The sequence below is a fragment of the Arachis ipaensis genome, chromosome B9, assembly GCF_059453495.1.
Source record: "Arachis ipaensis isolate K30076 ecotype BB chromosome B9, ASM5945349v1, whole genome shotgun sequence".
NCBI classification, from domain to species: domain Eukaryota; kingdom Viridiplantae; phylum Streptophyta; class Magnoliopsida; order Fabales; family Fabaceae; genus Arachis; species Arachis ipaensis.
Genome location: NC_142444.1, coordinates 97,075,190 through 97,089,536, shown reverse-complemented (window position 1 = coordinate 97,089,536; position 14,347 = coordinate 97,075,190). Strand labels below are relative to the sequence as shown.

Here is a 14,347-nt window from a genome sequence, read left to right as displayed (position 1 = left end):
GATTGAGCATTTTTTTTTGTTTTGATTAATTCAGTACAAGTTACTTGTTGAATTTCAATTTCTGCACTCTGTTACATGCTTTCTTTCTTTATGCCTTTAAATTCAAGCAACTAACTCACTGACTCACTAACTGTTTGAATTAATTCCTCAACTGCTCTAACCATACTCTTCCATTAACCAAGAGTATTTCACTTGTTTGTTGCCTGTGCTGTGTTCTTGTATGACAGGTAGGAGAGGAGAGACATCAACTCCTCCATATACCGAACCAGAGAGGACCCTTCATAGACTGAGAAGGGAAGCAAGAGGGAAGAGAGTACTGGGAGAAGAGGAATCTGAAGGAGAATCTGAGGACAATTTTGAGGAAGCTTTGGATCTCAACATGGATAGAGAAGTTCACAACCATGAGAGAGCTGATGGAAACAATGCCATTCCTGAGAGGAGGGTTCTTAGTTCATACATAAACCCAACCTCTGGGAATTGTGGTAGCAGCATCCAGAAACCACCCATTCAAGCCAACAATTTTGAGCTCAAACCACAGCTAATATCACTTGTGGAGAATCATTGTTCATTTGGTGGAAGTGCTAATGAAGACCCAAACCAACATCTCACAAAATTCCTGAGAATTTGCGACACTGTGAAGTCCAATGGAGTCCAGGAAGATGCATATAAACTGCTTTTGTTCCCATTTTCACTTAGGGACAAGGCAGCTAAGTGGCTGGAATCATTCCCAAGGGGGAGCCTAACAACCTGGGATGAGGTGGAAAGCAAGTTTCTGGCACGTTTCTACCCCCCACAAAAGGTCAATAGGCTTCGATCTGAGGTTCAGACGTTTAGACAACAAGATGGTGAAACTCTCTACGAGGCATGGGAGAGATTCAAGGATTTGACAAGGAAATGCCCACCAGACATGTTCCATGACTGGGTGCAATTGCATATTTTCTATGATGGACTGTCTTATGAATCAAGGAAGGCTGTAGACCATTCATCAGGAGGTTCGTTGAACAGGAAAAAGACTGTGGAAGAAGCCATTGAAGTGATTGAGACAGTGGCTGAGAATGAGTACTACTATGCATCAGAGAGACACAACACTAAGGGAGTCATGGAGCTGAACCATGTTGATACAATTCTAGCCCAAAACAAGGTGTTTGCCAAGCAACTAGCAGAGCTTACCAGGCAATTAGAAACAAAGCAAGTGGCTGCAATACACACACAAGATCAAGAGGAAGTAAGCATTGAAGGAGGTGATTGGGAAGAGGCCAACTATGTGGGAAACCAACAAAGGCAATCATATGATCCACATTCCAACACTTACAATCCAGGATGGAAAAATCACCCAAACTTTGGGTGGGGAAACCAGCAAAACCAACACAACAAGTCCACATACCAAAACTCCAACCAAAGATCATACCAAGCCACACAAAACACTTACTCTCAACCACCATATCATAGCCAAAATAATCAACCTACCCAACCTAACCCGAACCAACAATTTCAAGATCAATTAAACAGGATAGAAGGAGTGCTGGCACACATGGGTCAGGACATAATTGAATTGAAAAGCTTCAGGGATGATGTGAGAACTACCTTAAGAAACCATGGTGAAAAACTCAAGAGGATGGAGTCTCAAGTAGGAGAGCTATCTCAACAGGCCCCCAAATCAACTGCAGTGTTCCCTAGTGACACAGAAAAGAATCCTAAAGGGGAGCAAAAGGGAGTGAGATGGGAAGAATGCAAAGCCATCACCATATTGAAAGAAGTCTCAGAAGAAGAAGGAATCAGATCCTCAGAACAGGAGCCAGAAATCTTGAAGGAAGGTGTGGAGGAAGCTAAGCAGGAAAGTGAAACTGAGCAAGCCAAGGAACTGCAAAAAGGCACGATGGAAACATACCAACCAAAAGCACCATTTCCTCAGAGGTTAGGAGGAGGTGAAAAAGGGAAAACCTATTCAAGGTTTTTAGAGACATTTAAGTCTCTCCATATCAATATTCCCTTTCTTGAGATTCTCCATCAAATGCCTACACACATCAAGTATTTAAAGGAATTGTTGAGCAAGAAAAGAGTTTTGAAGGGAGGACAAACGGTGACAATGAACAAAGAATGCAGTGCCCTCATCAAGAAGGACACAGTCTCTAAGAAAACAGACCCAGGAAGTTTTCATATTCCTTGCATTATAGGAGAAACAAAAATTGACAGAGGATTCTGTGATCTAGGAGCTAGCATAAATGTGATGCCTCTAACTCTTATGAAGAAGCTACAACTGAATGAGGTGAGATCCACTGATGTAATCATACAACTGGCTGACAAAACTCAGAAGCAAGCTGAAGGGGTAGTTGAGAATGTGCTGGTGAAAGTGGGAGATTATTACTTCCCCACAGACTTTGTCATTTTGGACATGGAGGAAAGCTACCTACACCCTATCATTCTGGGAAGACCATTTCTAGCCACTACCAGAGCGCTCATAGATGTAGAACAAGGAGAGCTAATTCTGAGAATACATGATGAACAGCTCATTTTCAAAGTTTTCAAACCTGCATCTGAGCCTGAACCAGAACCTGAAAAGCCTAAGGATGATAGTAGCCATCTGTGTTTGGAGGAAAGTAATCCAGCAGCTGAAATTCTAAAACAGTCTTTGGAAGGCAAACAGGAGTTGCAAGAGTTAAAGCCACAAGAATCAATGGAAACAGATCAGAAGGACCCTCCTAGCATAAGGGTCAATGAAGAAATCCTCAAGAGAAAGGGAAGAATGATAGGGAAATTGCCAAGAGGGTGGAGAAACAAGAAAATTCCCACTGAAGGTTTTTCTCTGGGAGATAAAGTGATATCAAGTCATTATCTGCCAATCCCACCTGGCATCAAAACCATTCCTTCCCAGCTCCCTCAAGTGTTCACAATCAGGAAAGTTCTTTCTATGGAACATTTAGAGGTCATGAAGGAATCAAGTGGGGACGTTTGCATAGTGAGAGGAGAAGACGTCAAGCACTACAATCCACCCTAACAAGGGACAACCGTCAAGCTAGTGACGTTAAAGAAGCGCTTCATGGGAGGCAACCCATGTTTTTAATATCCTTACTCTTTTTTGTTTTGTTTTGCATCTAATAAAGCATGGTTTCTTATGCATGAACTTGAATCCTCAGGACAACTGCTGAAAGAGTGCACTAAACATTGCATATAAAATACAATTTGTCTCTAAGTTTGGTGTGCCTGAGGGCACTCCAAACTTTATTCAAAATGCATTCAATTTTTCATGCAAAGAGCACAACCAAACATTAAGTTGGTGTTCCTCTTTGAGCACGGTTCATGAAAAGCAAGAAGTTCCTCTGGATTTCGAAATTCATGACAAGTAGACCATTCGCATGTTTTAATACTTTGGTTTCAATTACTTAGGGTAGTAAATTTGTTTAGAATCAAAGAGCCAAAGTGACTATGATTTATTAGAATTATGCACATTCATTAAGGACAACCAATATGGATTTCATGTCATCAGGAGACTTTACCAAACACTAAGTTTGGTGTCCAATAATAAGTGTGCATACATACAAAAGTCACGGCTATAAGCTCATGAAGTCAATCATTGATTTACATGTGCAAGTACTATTCATCATTCACATGGACCGAAAAATGATAGCAAACTTGTTTGTTTGTGCAGGTACAAAAGAAAAGACAAAAATGGAGGAAAAAGACAAAGGGAGGTACGGTACTTGGTCAAAAAGAAAGTTCACAAGTCTTTGAAGCTAACACATGGGAAAAGGAAGTTCTGCAAGAAAAGATTGCTACATGTACAACCTAATGCACCCAGAATACTTCCAAGAAAATGAAAAGCAATTCGTCCTTCTCCCTAATTCATATATTTACCATCAAGCCACCCTTCACAAACCACCCTAGCCGTCCATTTTTCTCTTACGGGCCCTATAAAGAACCACTTGGGGAACGAGTTCAACACCACCAAATCTCCTTCATGCACATTTTCTTCATCATAGCATAAACTATCTCTTGCCGAAAACAACCTCCCCACATTTCCAACAACACTTCTTGCTTCACCTTGTCAACTTTAGCTTGTCACGTACCCCAAGACTAAAGAACCAATGGCAGCTTCATCTAGCCACAAAAGAAGAAAAGACAAGCAACCAATGGAGGAGAACAGGGAATTCGATGCAAGGAGATACAAATCAGTTTTCCATGAGATTCAAGCCGAATGGATGAGACCTAAAAGGGTACTAGCTGAGGTTCCCTTTGACCTTGAAAAGGATGAGTTCCCAGGTGTTTGGGAGAAGATCAAAAAGAGGAAGTGGGAGCTCCTGACTAAGCCAATCACTAAAATCAACATCAACTTGGTGAAGGAGTTCTATGCAAATGCAGTGAGGGAAGACTCAACCAAGAAACCCACATACAAAAGCTATGTGAGAGGGGTGGAAGTTGACTTCAGCCCCAAGGCAATCATGAAAACTCTTGGCCTGAAAAACATACATTTCAGCCAAGCAAGTTATGAGGAAAGGATGATAGGAGAACCTGACTACACGACTATTGCTGAAGATCTTTGTGCCATCAGAGCTGAATGGGTGAGAAAAACAAGAGGGGCTCCAAGAGTCTTGAGAAGGGGAGACCTAACACCTGAAGCTAAAGGGTGGTATGCAATAGTTAGGAGATCCATCCTACCCACTGCAAACTCTTCAGAAATAGTCCCTAAAAGAGCCATCTTGCTTCATTGCATTATGGTGGGAGGGGAGATCAAAGTTCATAAACTCATTGCTGAACAGATACAAGAGTTTAGTGAGAAAAGTGACCCTGAATCCTGGCTCCACTTCCCTAGCACCAACATTAGACTATGCATCGATGCCCAAGTACCACTTGAAGATGAAAGACCTAATTGGCTATATCCTGGATTGGCCATAACTGCGTACAGAATGACTCTTGGCCCAACTGCTCCAAGACATACAAGAAGAAGAAATGAAGAAGGGCCACAAGCGGAAGCAGAGCAAGAAGCAGAACAAGAAGGACAGGAAGGAGAAGACAGAGAAGAAGAGCAAGAAGAGCAAGCAATCCCAGAAAGAAGACAACGAATTCCCAGAGACCCCATGGATATGAGCAGAATGCAGGAAATCATGGAAGGAATGTCTCAACAATACATGAGGTCTCAGGAGAGACAAGAGGACTTTCACCTAAAAATGATGGATATGCAAAGGAACTTTGAATCAAGATTCTTAGATCTGCAAAGGGAACAGAATTTACACTTACAGGAATCCTTCAGCCACATATGCCAACACCAAGATGCCAATGTCTTGGCAATCAAGGAAGCCACCACTTTACAGAATGCAAGATATTCAGTCCAAGCTGATTACAACATCAGTTCGCAAATCAAGCTTAACTACATAGGGGAACATCTACACAAGATGGACCCAGCATTCCCAGCTTTTGATGAGTATTTCAAAGGGAGGAAAGAAGGAGAAATAAACAAGGCAATGATCCTTGAAAAAGGAGTGGAAGAAACAATGAAAAAGGCTGGATTCTGGAAAAAGCTCATAAGAAAAGACAAAGGAAGCACAAGTGGTCAAAAAGAGGCAGGAAGCAAGAAGAAGCAGGATCCCAAGAATTAAGAAGAACCAAGCAATAAATAAGAGGTGGTCTCGTTCCTTAATAATCAAATGATAATTGATGAATTGTCTTTATGAGCTTTCTTTCATCATAAGTCATTTAAGTTTTATGTGGAGTTTTTTTTTTTTTTTAGTATGAGTGTCTGTTTATTGCTTTGAATAAAGTGAATGCCTAGATGTTTGGATATAACTTCACCTTCTTAAACAAGTGCTTGCCATGCTTGTTCTGTTTCCAAAAATAAAAGAAAAGTTTGAACAAAAGTAACTTGGCTAAATTAGTGACAAATCAAGTAGAATTAAGTGGTGGTATGCATGCTTGATTATTCAGTCAGATCACTGGAAATAGAGTGTAGAATTATCATTTTTTATGTAGAAATTGAAAACTGTCTATGGATCTTGATGAATAAATGTCTTTGGCAATGAAAAAGAAAGAAAAAGAAGAAGAAAAAGCCACTGAAAAAGGGCAACCAAAAAGAAAAAAAAAATTGAGAAAATAAGCTAGGCACCAATGGTTTGAACTTCTGAGACAAATGCCTGTGGTGTTCATGTATTAAGGATATGCTTGGATGAATAGGTTCTGAGGAGTGTTTCAACACTTGGTAACTTGGGTTAACTAACCCGGGATTATCAACCAAAAGTCCATTATCAAGAGCAACCTAAATACAAAACATTTAGTCACACAAAGAGGTGCTGGGCACCAATGTCTCAAGAAGAAATGTGAACCAAAATGCCTGAAGTGGATATGTGTAGTGCACTGATAAGAAAAAGAAAATGCCAAAGGCTTGTGCAACACATGACACCAAGCAAATAAGGAGCAAAGGAGCTCTAAGAAAAAGAAAAGAAAAACAAAGAAGAGAAAAGTGCCAAGGACATAAGAATAACAAGAGGCCATAGCAGTGTTTGATGGATGCAATGAAAAAGTGATAATCTTACCTGATAAGTATGAAAAAGTGATGCTGTAACTTTCTGCATAAAACCCTTCTGATAAACTTCAAATGCTTGCTAATATAGCCAATGTAATTGCTTTCTGTTTCATACTTTCTTCTCAAATAACTCAGGACTTGCTTAGGGACAAGCAAGTATTAAGTTTGGTGTTGTGATGCCAAGGCATCTTAGGCTAGTTTCACTAGCATTTTTTTGATAGTTTTAGTTGTTTTATGCATTTTCTTGAGCTTAAAGTAACCAAGAATGGTTAAAATAAGAACAAAGCAATGAACCATCCAAACAGTATGATTTTGATGCAAATTCCATGAGTTTTTAGTGATATTACTTGAATGCTATGAATGGAAGATTTCTCATGAAATTTTGCAAGACTTTGATGCAATTGTTTGGATGATTTCAGGGAAGAAGAGGCTAGGCAAGGAAGCAACAAAGTCAATAAAGGAAGCTTGAATATCACATGTGGAGTTTAAGTTCCAGTTTAAGCCTAAACTGGAGCTTAAACGCCAGAATCATGAAGGCTAAGAAATGCTGAAACTGAAGTTTAACCTCCAGTTTAACCTTAAACTGGAGGTTAAACGCCAGAATGAAAGTCTCACCAAAAGAAGCATTTCCACGTTTAACCTCCAGTTTAACCTTAAACTGGAGGTTAAACGCCAGAATGAGAATGCCAATCAGGAAGCATTTCCACGTTTAACCTCCAGTTTAACCTTAAACTGGAGGTTAAACGCCAGAAATGGGAAGTGTACCAGGGAGCCATTTCCACGTTTAAGCTCCAGTTTAACCTTAAACTGGAGCTTAAACGTGTTCGACCAAGTTTTCTCCTCCAGGGTTGCTTTCTCCATTTCCACGTTTAAGCTCCAGTTTAACCTTAAACTGGAGCTTAAACGTGTTCGACACCTCCAGGGCTACCTTTCTCAGCTTCCACGTTTAAGCTCCAGTTTAACCTTAAACTGGAGCTTAAACGTGTTCGACCTCCAGGATGCCTTCTTCCATTTCCACGTTTAAGCTCCAGTTTAACCTTAAACTGGAGCTTAAACGTGTTCGACCTCCAGGGCTGCCTTTTCTATCTCCACGTTTAAGCTTCAGTTTAACCTTAAACTGAAGCTTAAACGTGTTCGACTAAGTTACCCTCCAGGGCTGCCTTCTTCCATTTCCACGTTTAAGCTTCAGTTTAACCTTAAACTGAAGCTTAAACGTGCTTCCACAAAAGGCATCACTGGAAGTGTCTGGCGTTTAAGCTACAGTTTAAGCTTAAACTGCAACTTAAACGCCACTCTTGGAAAAGGTTTCTGGGCCAACAATATTGCGGTTTAAGTTAGTATTTGAGCACAAACATTAACTTAAACTTACTCTGGTATGAAACCCAATTGAATATCATGGTTTATGGGATTGGGCCTGAAGGATTGATGAGTTTGAAATTTCAATTTATTGAGTCATGTGTCATTATTTGATTATCACTAAGTTGGCTCAATGAATGTTACAGAATTTGGATCAACAGCCTCATCAAGATTATGGATCATAAACCCAAGGCAAAAGGAAAGCAGGGAGAGGCCTCAAAGCCCAAGAAACACAACAGAAGCTCAATATAGAAAGTGTATAAATAGGATAGAATTTAAGTTAGAGAGGACTTTTACCTTTTCATTGAGCTAGTTTTCATATCTTTGTAATTGAATTCAGAGCTATGACTCACTAAACCCCCTTTCATTGGGTTAGGGAGCTCTATTGTAATTCAATGAATCAATAATAGTTTATCTTCTTCTTCAAACTTTTCTCTTGAATTTTGTTAGAAAGCTTCTCGATCTAATTCCATTGGGTGGTTGTCTTGGGAAAGAAACTACCCATAATTGGAATCCTTCGGAACCTTGGGAAAGGAATGGAGGATTCATGCTAGAGAAGCTTTCTCACAGTGAATTGGATTGGGGTTTGGATGGATATTGTGACATGTAATCCTACCAAATTGTGGTTCATGAAACTGTGTGGTATAATCAGTGATCGAGCATCATCTCTTCTTATGAACATTTAAACCAAGGGATTGGGAATTTGTTTGTTTTTAGAGAGAATTGGTGAGCCAAGGGATTGGGATCCAATCATATAAGATTGCCAAGCAAAATTCAATGAACGCATTGGTTGAGGAAGAGATAAACATGTTTTGATTCGGAGATCTCAATATCTCCTATAACCCAATGAATTCCCCATTTCTGATTTCCACTTTCTCTTTACATTCTGCAATTAAATTCATGCAATCACCCCCATTCCCTTTTAATTTCAACAATTTAGCTTCTGCTCTTTACTTCATGCAATTTAAGATTCCGCAATTTCAATTTCTTGTCATTTACGTTTCCCGCCAATTTTACATTCCGTAATTCTCATCTAAATCTTGATTCCGCTCAACTAGAACATAATTCTAATCCGAATTGCTCATTCAACCAATCCTTGTGGGATTCGACCTCACTCTATTGTGAGTTTTTACTTGACGATAACCGGTGCACTTGCCGGAAGGAATTTTGCCGATCGTGCAATTTCCTAAATTGTAGCATAACTAGTTTATGCGCATCACTAGACTTGCATGTTGTAGTGGATTTTTAGGTCGTTAGGTAGCTTAGGCTGTGGTTAGTGGATCTAGGTCTATTTACTTGCACTGTTCTTACTTCTGTTTTATCCTATGTGCAAATATGTTGCTACTATAATCATGTTTCATATGCTGTTTTCTTGTATGTTGCTGCTGTTTACATTGAGTTTTTATGTTTATTTTATATCTATGTACATGCAGCTTGATTTTTTTTATTCATATGAACTGATATGATTGCTATTTATTTTCCGGGACAATCCAATTTTAGCCGGAATGCTGCCCAAATTTTTTTTAAATTTTGTTTTCATTCATGTGTTGGTTTGGCATTTCTGAAATCTGTTTTACTCTGCTTTACCCAAACCATTACATGAATGCTATGGCAAACTTTCTTATCCTCTTTGATTTCCTGGTTCATAACCTGCATTTGTGATTCACTGATTCCAATTTCTGATTTCTTTATTTCTATTCGAATCAGCATCACCCTATTTTCTTTATTCGATTATGAGTACTTCTACTCTTACCTGTGAATCCTTGTTATATGGAATTTTTTCTTTGCCACTTACTTTCCTAACTCACTAATTTTAATTTACTAATTTCTTTTTACCATACTAACCCTCTTGATCTCTTTTCTGATTACTTTTACTTCCTCTAACTTTCTCACTATGGCATATTGATTTTTTTCTTTCCATTTAACATTAATTCAATCACATTTCAATTGCTCATTTTCCTTATTCTATTTCTCCCTTACCGCTTTGAGTTTCCTTTGTTTAATTGCCTATTTGCTTTCCTATTTTTTTATCCATTCCTGGTTTTCTGTTTTTCAGGATGTCTGCCTCACAGAGGAAAGGTAAAGGCAAGGCTACTGACAAGCGCAAGAGAGGAGATTCCTCCCAGTCCATCATTGCTCTAATGCACGATTCCTCATGGCGGGAGAAGAACTTCACACAGCAGGAAAAAGCTGACCAGCTGCTCCCTTCGACTGATCCTATAAAATTTGCAAACCGGTACTGTGAGCTGAAGTACCCGACTTTTGCAAACTCCAGAAATCTATACCTGGAACGTAACTTGAAGATTCCAGAAGCCCTCCAGCAATACACTACTGAGCAAATCAAGCAACGGGGCTGGTTCTTTCTGGAGAGACCACTGACAGAGGTCAATGTATCTTGGGTCCGGAAATTCTATTGCAACTACTACCTTACTACCCTAGATGCAGTGAACCTGAGGGGAAAGCAAATTCTGGTCACTGAGGAGGCCATCGAGACCATTCTCCAGCTTCCAGCCAAGTCCGATCAGCCAGATGGTTTTGCACAGGCTGAGGAGGACATGGGCCAGATGCGGTTTGATTGGGACGCCGTAAAGGCACGGATAGCTCTCGACCCTGTTGTTCCTTGGGAGATGGGTCAAAACACCACTATGCCTAGAGGGATCAAGAGAGTATACTTGAATGATGAGGCTCGGCTATGGCATCAGATCTTGAGTAATTTTGTGATGCCGAGTACTCACGAGACGGAGATCTCGGCTACCATGATCACGTTCCTTTGGTGTGTGCTGGAGGGTAAGGACCTTTATCTGCCATGTTTCATTCGGCACTATATGGCCAGGGTCCACGTCCTCGACACCCTCCCTTTTCCGTATCTGATTACACAGCTAGGCCGTCGAGCTGACATGCCATGGGAGGATGCCGATGAGAGACCACCAGCGGCGGATTGTAGGAAGATCATACCTCACAGCAGGAACTTCCTTGCTTTGGGCTACAGACCACCACCTGTCACTGCTACTGATGAGACAGTCCCTCCGTTTGCTGGACCCTCTTCATCCACAGCTGCCCCAGCTGCCCCTGTTGCCACCACTGCACCTCCACCCGCCTCTGAGCCGGTTTATCGCCTCGTGCACAGTCTATTCCGCCAGCTTGATCAGATGGAGCACCGTAACAGGCGCCGGTATGAGAGATTGGAATACCGCAGCAGGCGACGCCATTCCCATCTGAAGCTGATGATCAGACAGGGTGCCGACATTCCCTCCGAGCCCGACACACCATCAGAGCCATCAGAGGAGGAGGAGGATGAGCACGAGGAGGAGCCTCATTCCCAGGCGGAGACTCATCAGCAGGCAGGCACAGAGCACGCCACACCACAGCAGGAGGCCCCACATCAGCTTGAGGCTGCAGATCCGGAGATCCCGCTCCAGTCAGTCCCCCCTCCACAGCAGCCAGACTCTCAGCCCACCACCACCACAGAGACCCCAGCTACCATCCCTCCTAGTGATGACACTCCTTCACACCCGGCTTGATTGAGCATCGAGGACGATGCTTCATTTTAAGTGTGGGGAGGTCGCCATCTCTGGCGTTTATTTTGGTGAACTACTACATACTTTTTCTTTTATTTTGGATATTTTTCTGTATTTTCCTCTTTTTCTTTTATTGTTATTTTCTGAGTACTTATACATTGCTACTTGTGTATTTTACTCTATTTTCTGCATTTTGCATCTTTAGTTCATACTTTAGCCATTTAGTTTATTTTAGTTATTTAGTTTAGTTTGCAATTCTGATTTATTAGTGGATTAATTAGTATAGTTTACCCTTTTTAGCATAAGATAGTATAGTTTAAATTGAAAAATATAAAAAGGAAGTAAGCTAGGAAATTGAACATATCAGATTTAAATCCACAAAACTTGTATATAGCATTACATGATGTAGTTAAGCTGACAACATTTCATCAAGGAGGAACATTAAAACTTTAAAAAGCCACCCTAAATAATTTTTTTATGAGAATAATGGGAATTTTTAACTAAACCTACATACAATATATAAATGATATGTGATGCTTGAGTTAGAAAACACACAGCCTGTGAGTCTTGAGCTTAAATTGTATGGTTGCATTCAAACCATAATTTCATTTCTGTGTGTTACATTTCTTTTTATTCTGATGTTCTTTCGTTTGCTTTAATCTATATGTCCAGTTATAGAATATAGAATGGATACATACCAAGAGAATGATTGAGGACATCATTTGATTTCAACTCACTTACCCCAAATTAGCCTACCTTTTACATCACCCTTGTTAGCCCCCTTGAGCCTTTTAAAACCCCTTTATTCTATTTAGCCAAATTACTAGCCTTAAGCAGAAAAACAAAAGAAAATCCCAAGTGAATCCTTGGTTAGCTTAAAATAGAAAATTATAAATAGAGTAAAATATGGGAAACCTTTTAGGAACATGGATGATAGAAACAAAAGGTAGAAAAGTTAAAAGGAATAAAATAAAATTTGGGAAGCATGCTCATGAGAAAATCTAAGTGATTCAATTACCACGTATATTAAAAAAAAAAAAAAGAGAGTTATTTTTCAGCATTTAAATAAAAAGGGGATACAAAAGAAATTCCCCAATGCAGAATAAAAACAATGCACATGGGATAAAAATAAAAAGTGAAACATGAGCATGTAACAATAAGTGGGATAATATGGGAGAATAGGTAAAGAAGTTTTATCTTACTAAATATGTATGTTAGGTGAGATCTTAGTCTAATTAAGGATTCACTTATTAGCTCACTTAACCCTATACATAAATCCTCATCTTTACCTTGGCCCCATTACAACCTCAATTACAGACCTCATGACTTTTTGGTATGACTATATTCTATAATTGTGGATTGGTTAGATGAAGAACAAAGTTATAGAAAGTAAGAATAAAAAGAAAAATAGAGTGAATAAACCCAATAAACACTGAGTGACTAGAGAGTAAACACAAACTCCGGTGAGGGTTCTATAACTCATCAACATATATCTGTGCTTATATTTACTAATTGTTTTGCAAGTTTGTACAATGTTTTCTTTCCCATCTCATTTGCTAAAATGCTTTATTATTTAAGGGTTAGCTATATATATATATATATATATATATATATATATATATATATATATACATGACTCCTTGAAAATGTGAATTAACTTGACTACATGTAAGCTCTATATATAAGTGAATAGATTAGGGTTGCATGATGCATCATCTATTTAGGTAGTTGCATTTAAATTAGGTTGCATTGCATGACATTCCATCACTTTAACCTTAGTTATTTACCTTGGATTTAGCATGAGGACATGCTAGTGTTTAAGTGTGGGGAGGTTGATAAACCCATATTTCATGAGTTCTTTTGTGCTTAATTAGAGTGATTTATTCAACTCTTCACCTACTTATTCACATTAATTGCATGGTTTTACTTTCCCTTCCTTATTATGTCATATTATGAAAAACATGTTTCCTAAGCTTTAAAATTAATTATTTTAATTACCTTTATTTCCATTCGATGCCGTGATTAGTGTGTTGAGTAGTTTCAGATTTTCTAAGGCAGAATGACTTAAAGGATGAAAAAGGAAACACACTAAAATGGAAGGAAGAAGAAAAACGGAGCTTTAAGGAAACTGGTATCCACGCGATCGCATGGATGACGCGATCGCGTGCCAAGCACGAATCAGTAGCGACGCGGCCGCAAGACTGACGCGACCGCGCGCCTTAAGCAGAATGCACATGATGCGGTCGCATGACTGACGCGACCGCGTGGCAAGGAAAAGCTCCAGATGACGTGACCGCGTGACCCACGCAGACGCGTGACAGAGGCCACGCACTAGAAATTACAGAATACGCCCCCAACGAATTCTGAAGCCCTTTTTGGCCCAGATCCAAGTACAGACAGGATAGACCAGAGGTTATAAAGTGTGGAAATACTTCCATTCAAAGAGAGCTTGCCAATTTCTAGTTTTCATGATTTAGATTTAGTTCAGAGAGAGATTCTCTCTCTCTCTTAGGATTTAGGACTTCTTCTTGTTTTGGGAGTAACTCTGGATCCAGGTTTTAATGTTCTTTTATTTTAGTTTTACTTTTATTTATTTATCCCAACATTTGAATTGATTATTATAATTTGATTTATGAATTATTCCATGTTACAGATCTCTATTTGAATTAATGATATTTGAGGTATTTTCAATTTATGATTGTTCTCTTTGAATTAAGTTGCCATTGCTTTCCATCTAAGGACACTTTTATTATTCCAGCAATTTACTTTTTCCCCTTTTGGTCTTGGTTAAGAATTCAGTAACTCAACAGTTATTAAACTCAACGTAATTGATAATCGTTATTTTGCTAATTGAGCTGAACCTAAATAATCCCAACCTTTTCTTAGGAAATAATTAGGATTCAAAGGTCAATTTAATTAGTCCCTTAACTTTCCTTTGCCCTGGTAAAGGTTGACCAAGTGG

General features: G+C 39.4%; 1 non-coding gene across 1 annotated transcript; it reads right to left on the bottom strand.

The window, feature by feature from the left end:
* Nucleotides 1-805: 805 nt before the first annotated feature.
* Nucleotides 806-909, bottom strand: LOC148545565 (small nucleolar RNA R71). Its single transcript, XR_015901933.1, has one exon. It is a non-coding gene; the product is annotated as a small nucleolar RNA R71 (small nucleolar RNA).
* Nucleotides 910-14,347: the final 13,438 nt, after the last annotated feature.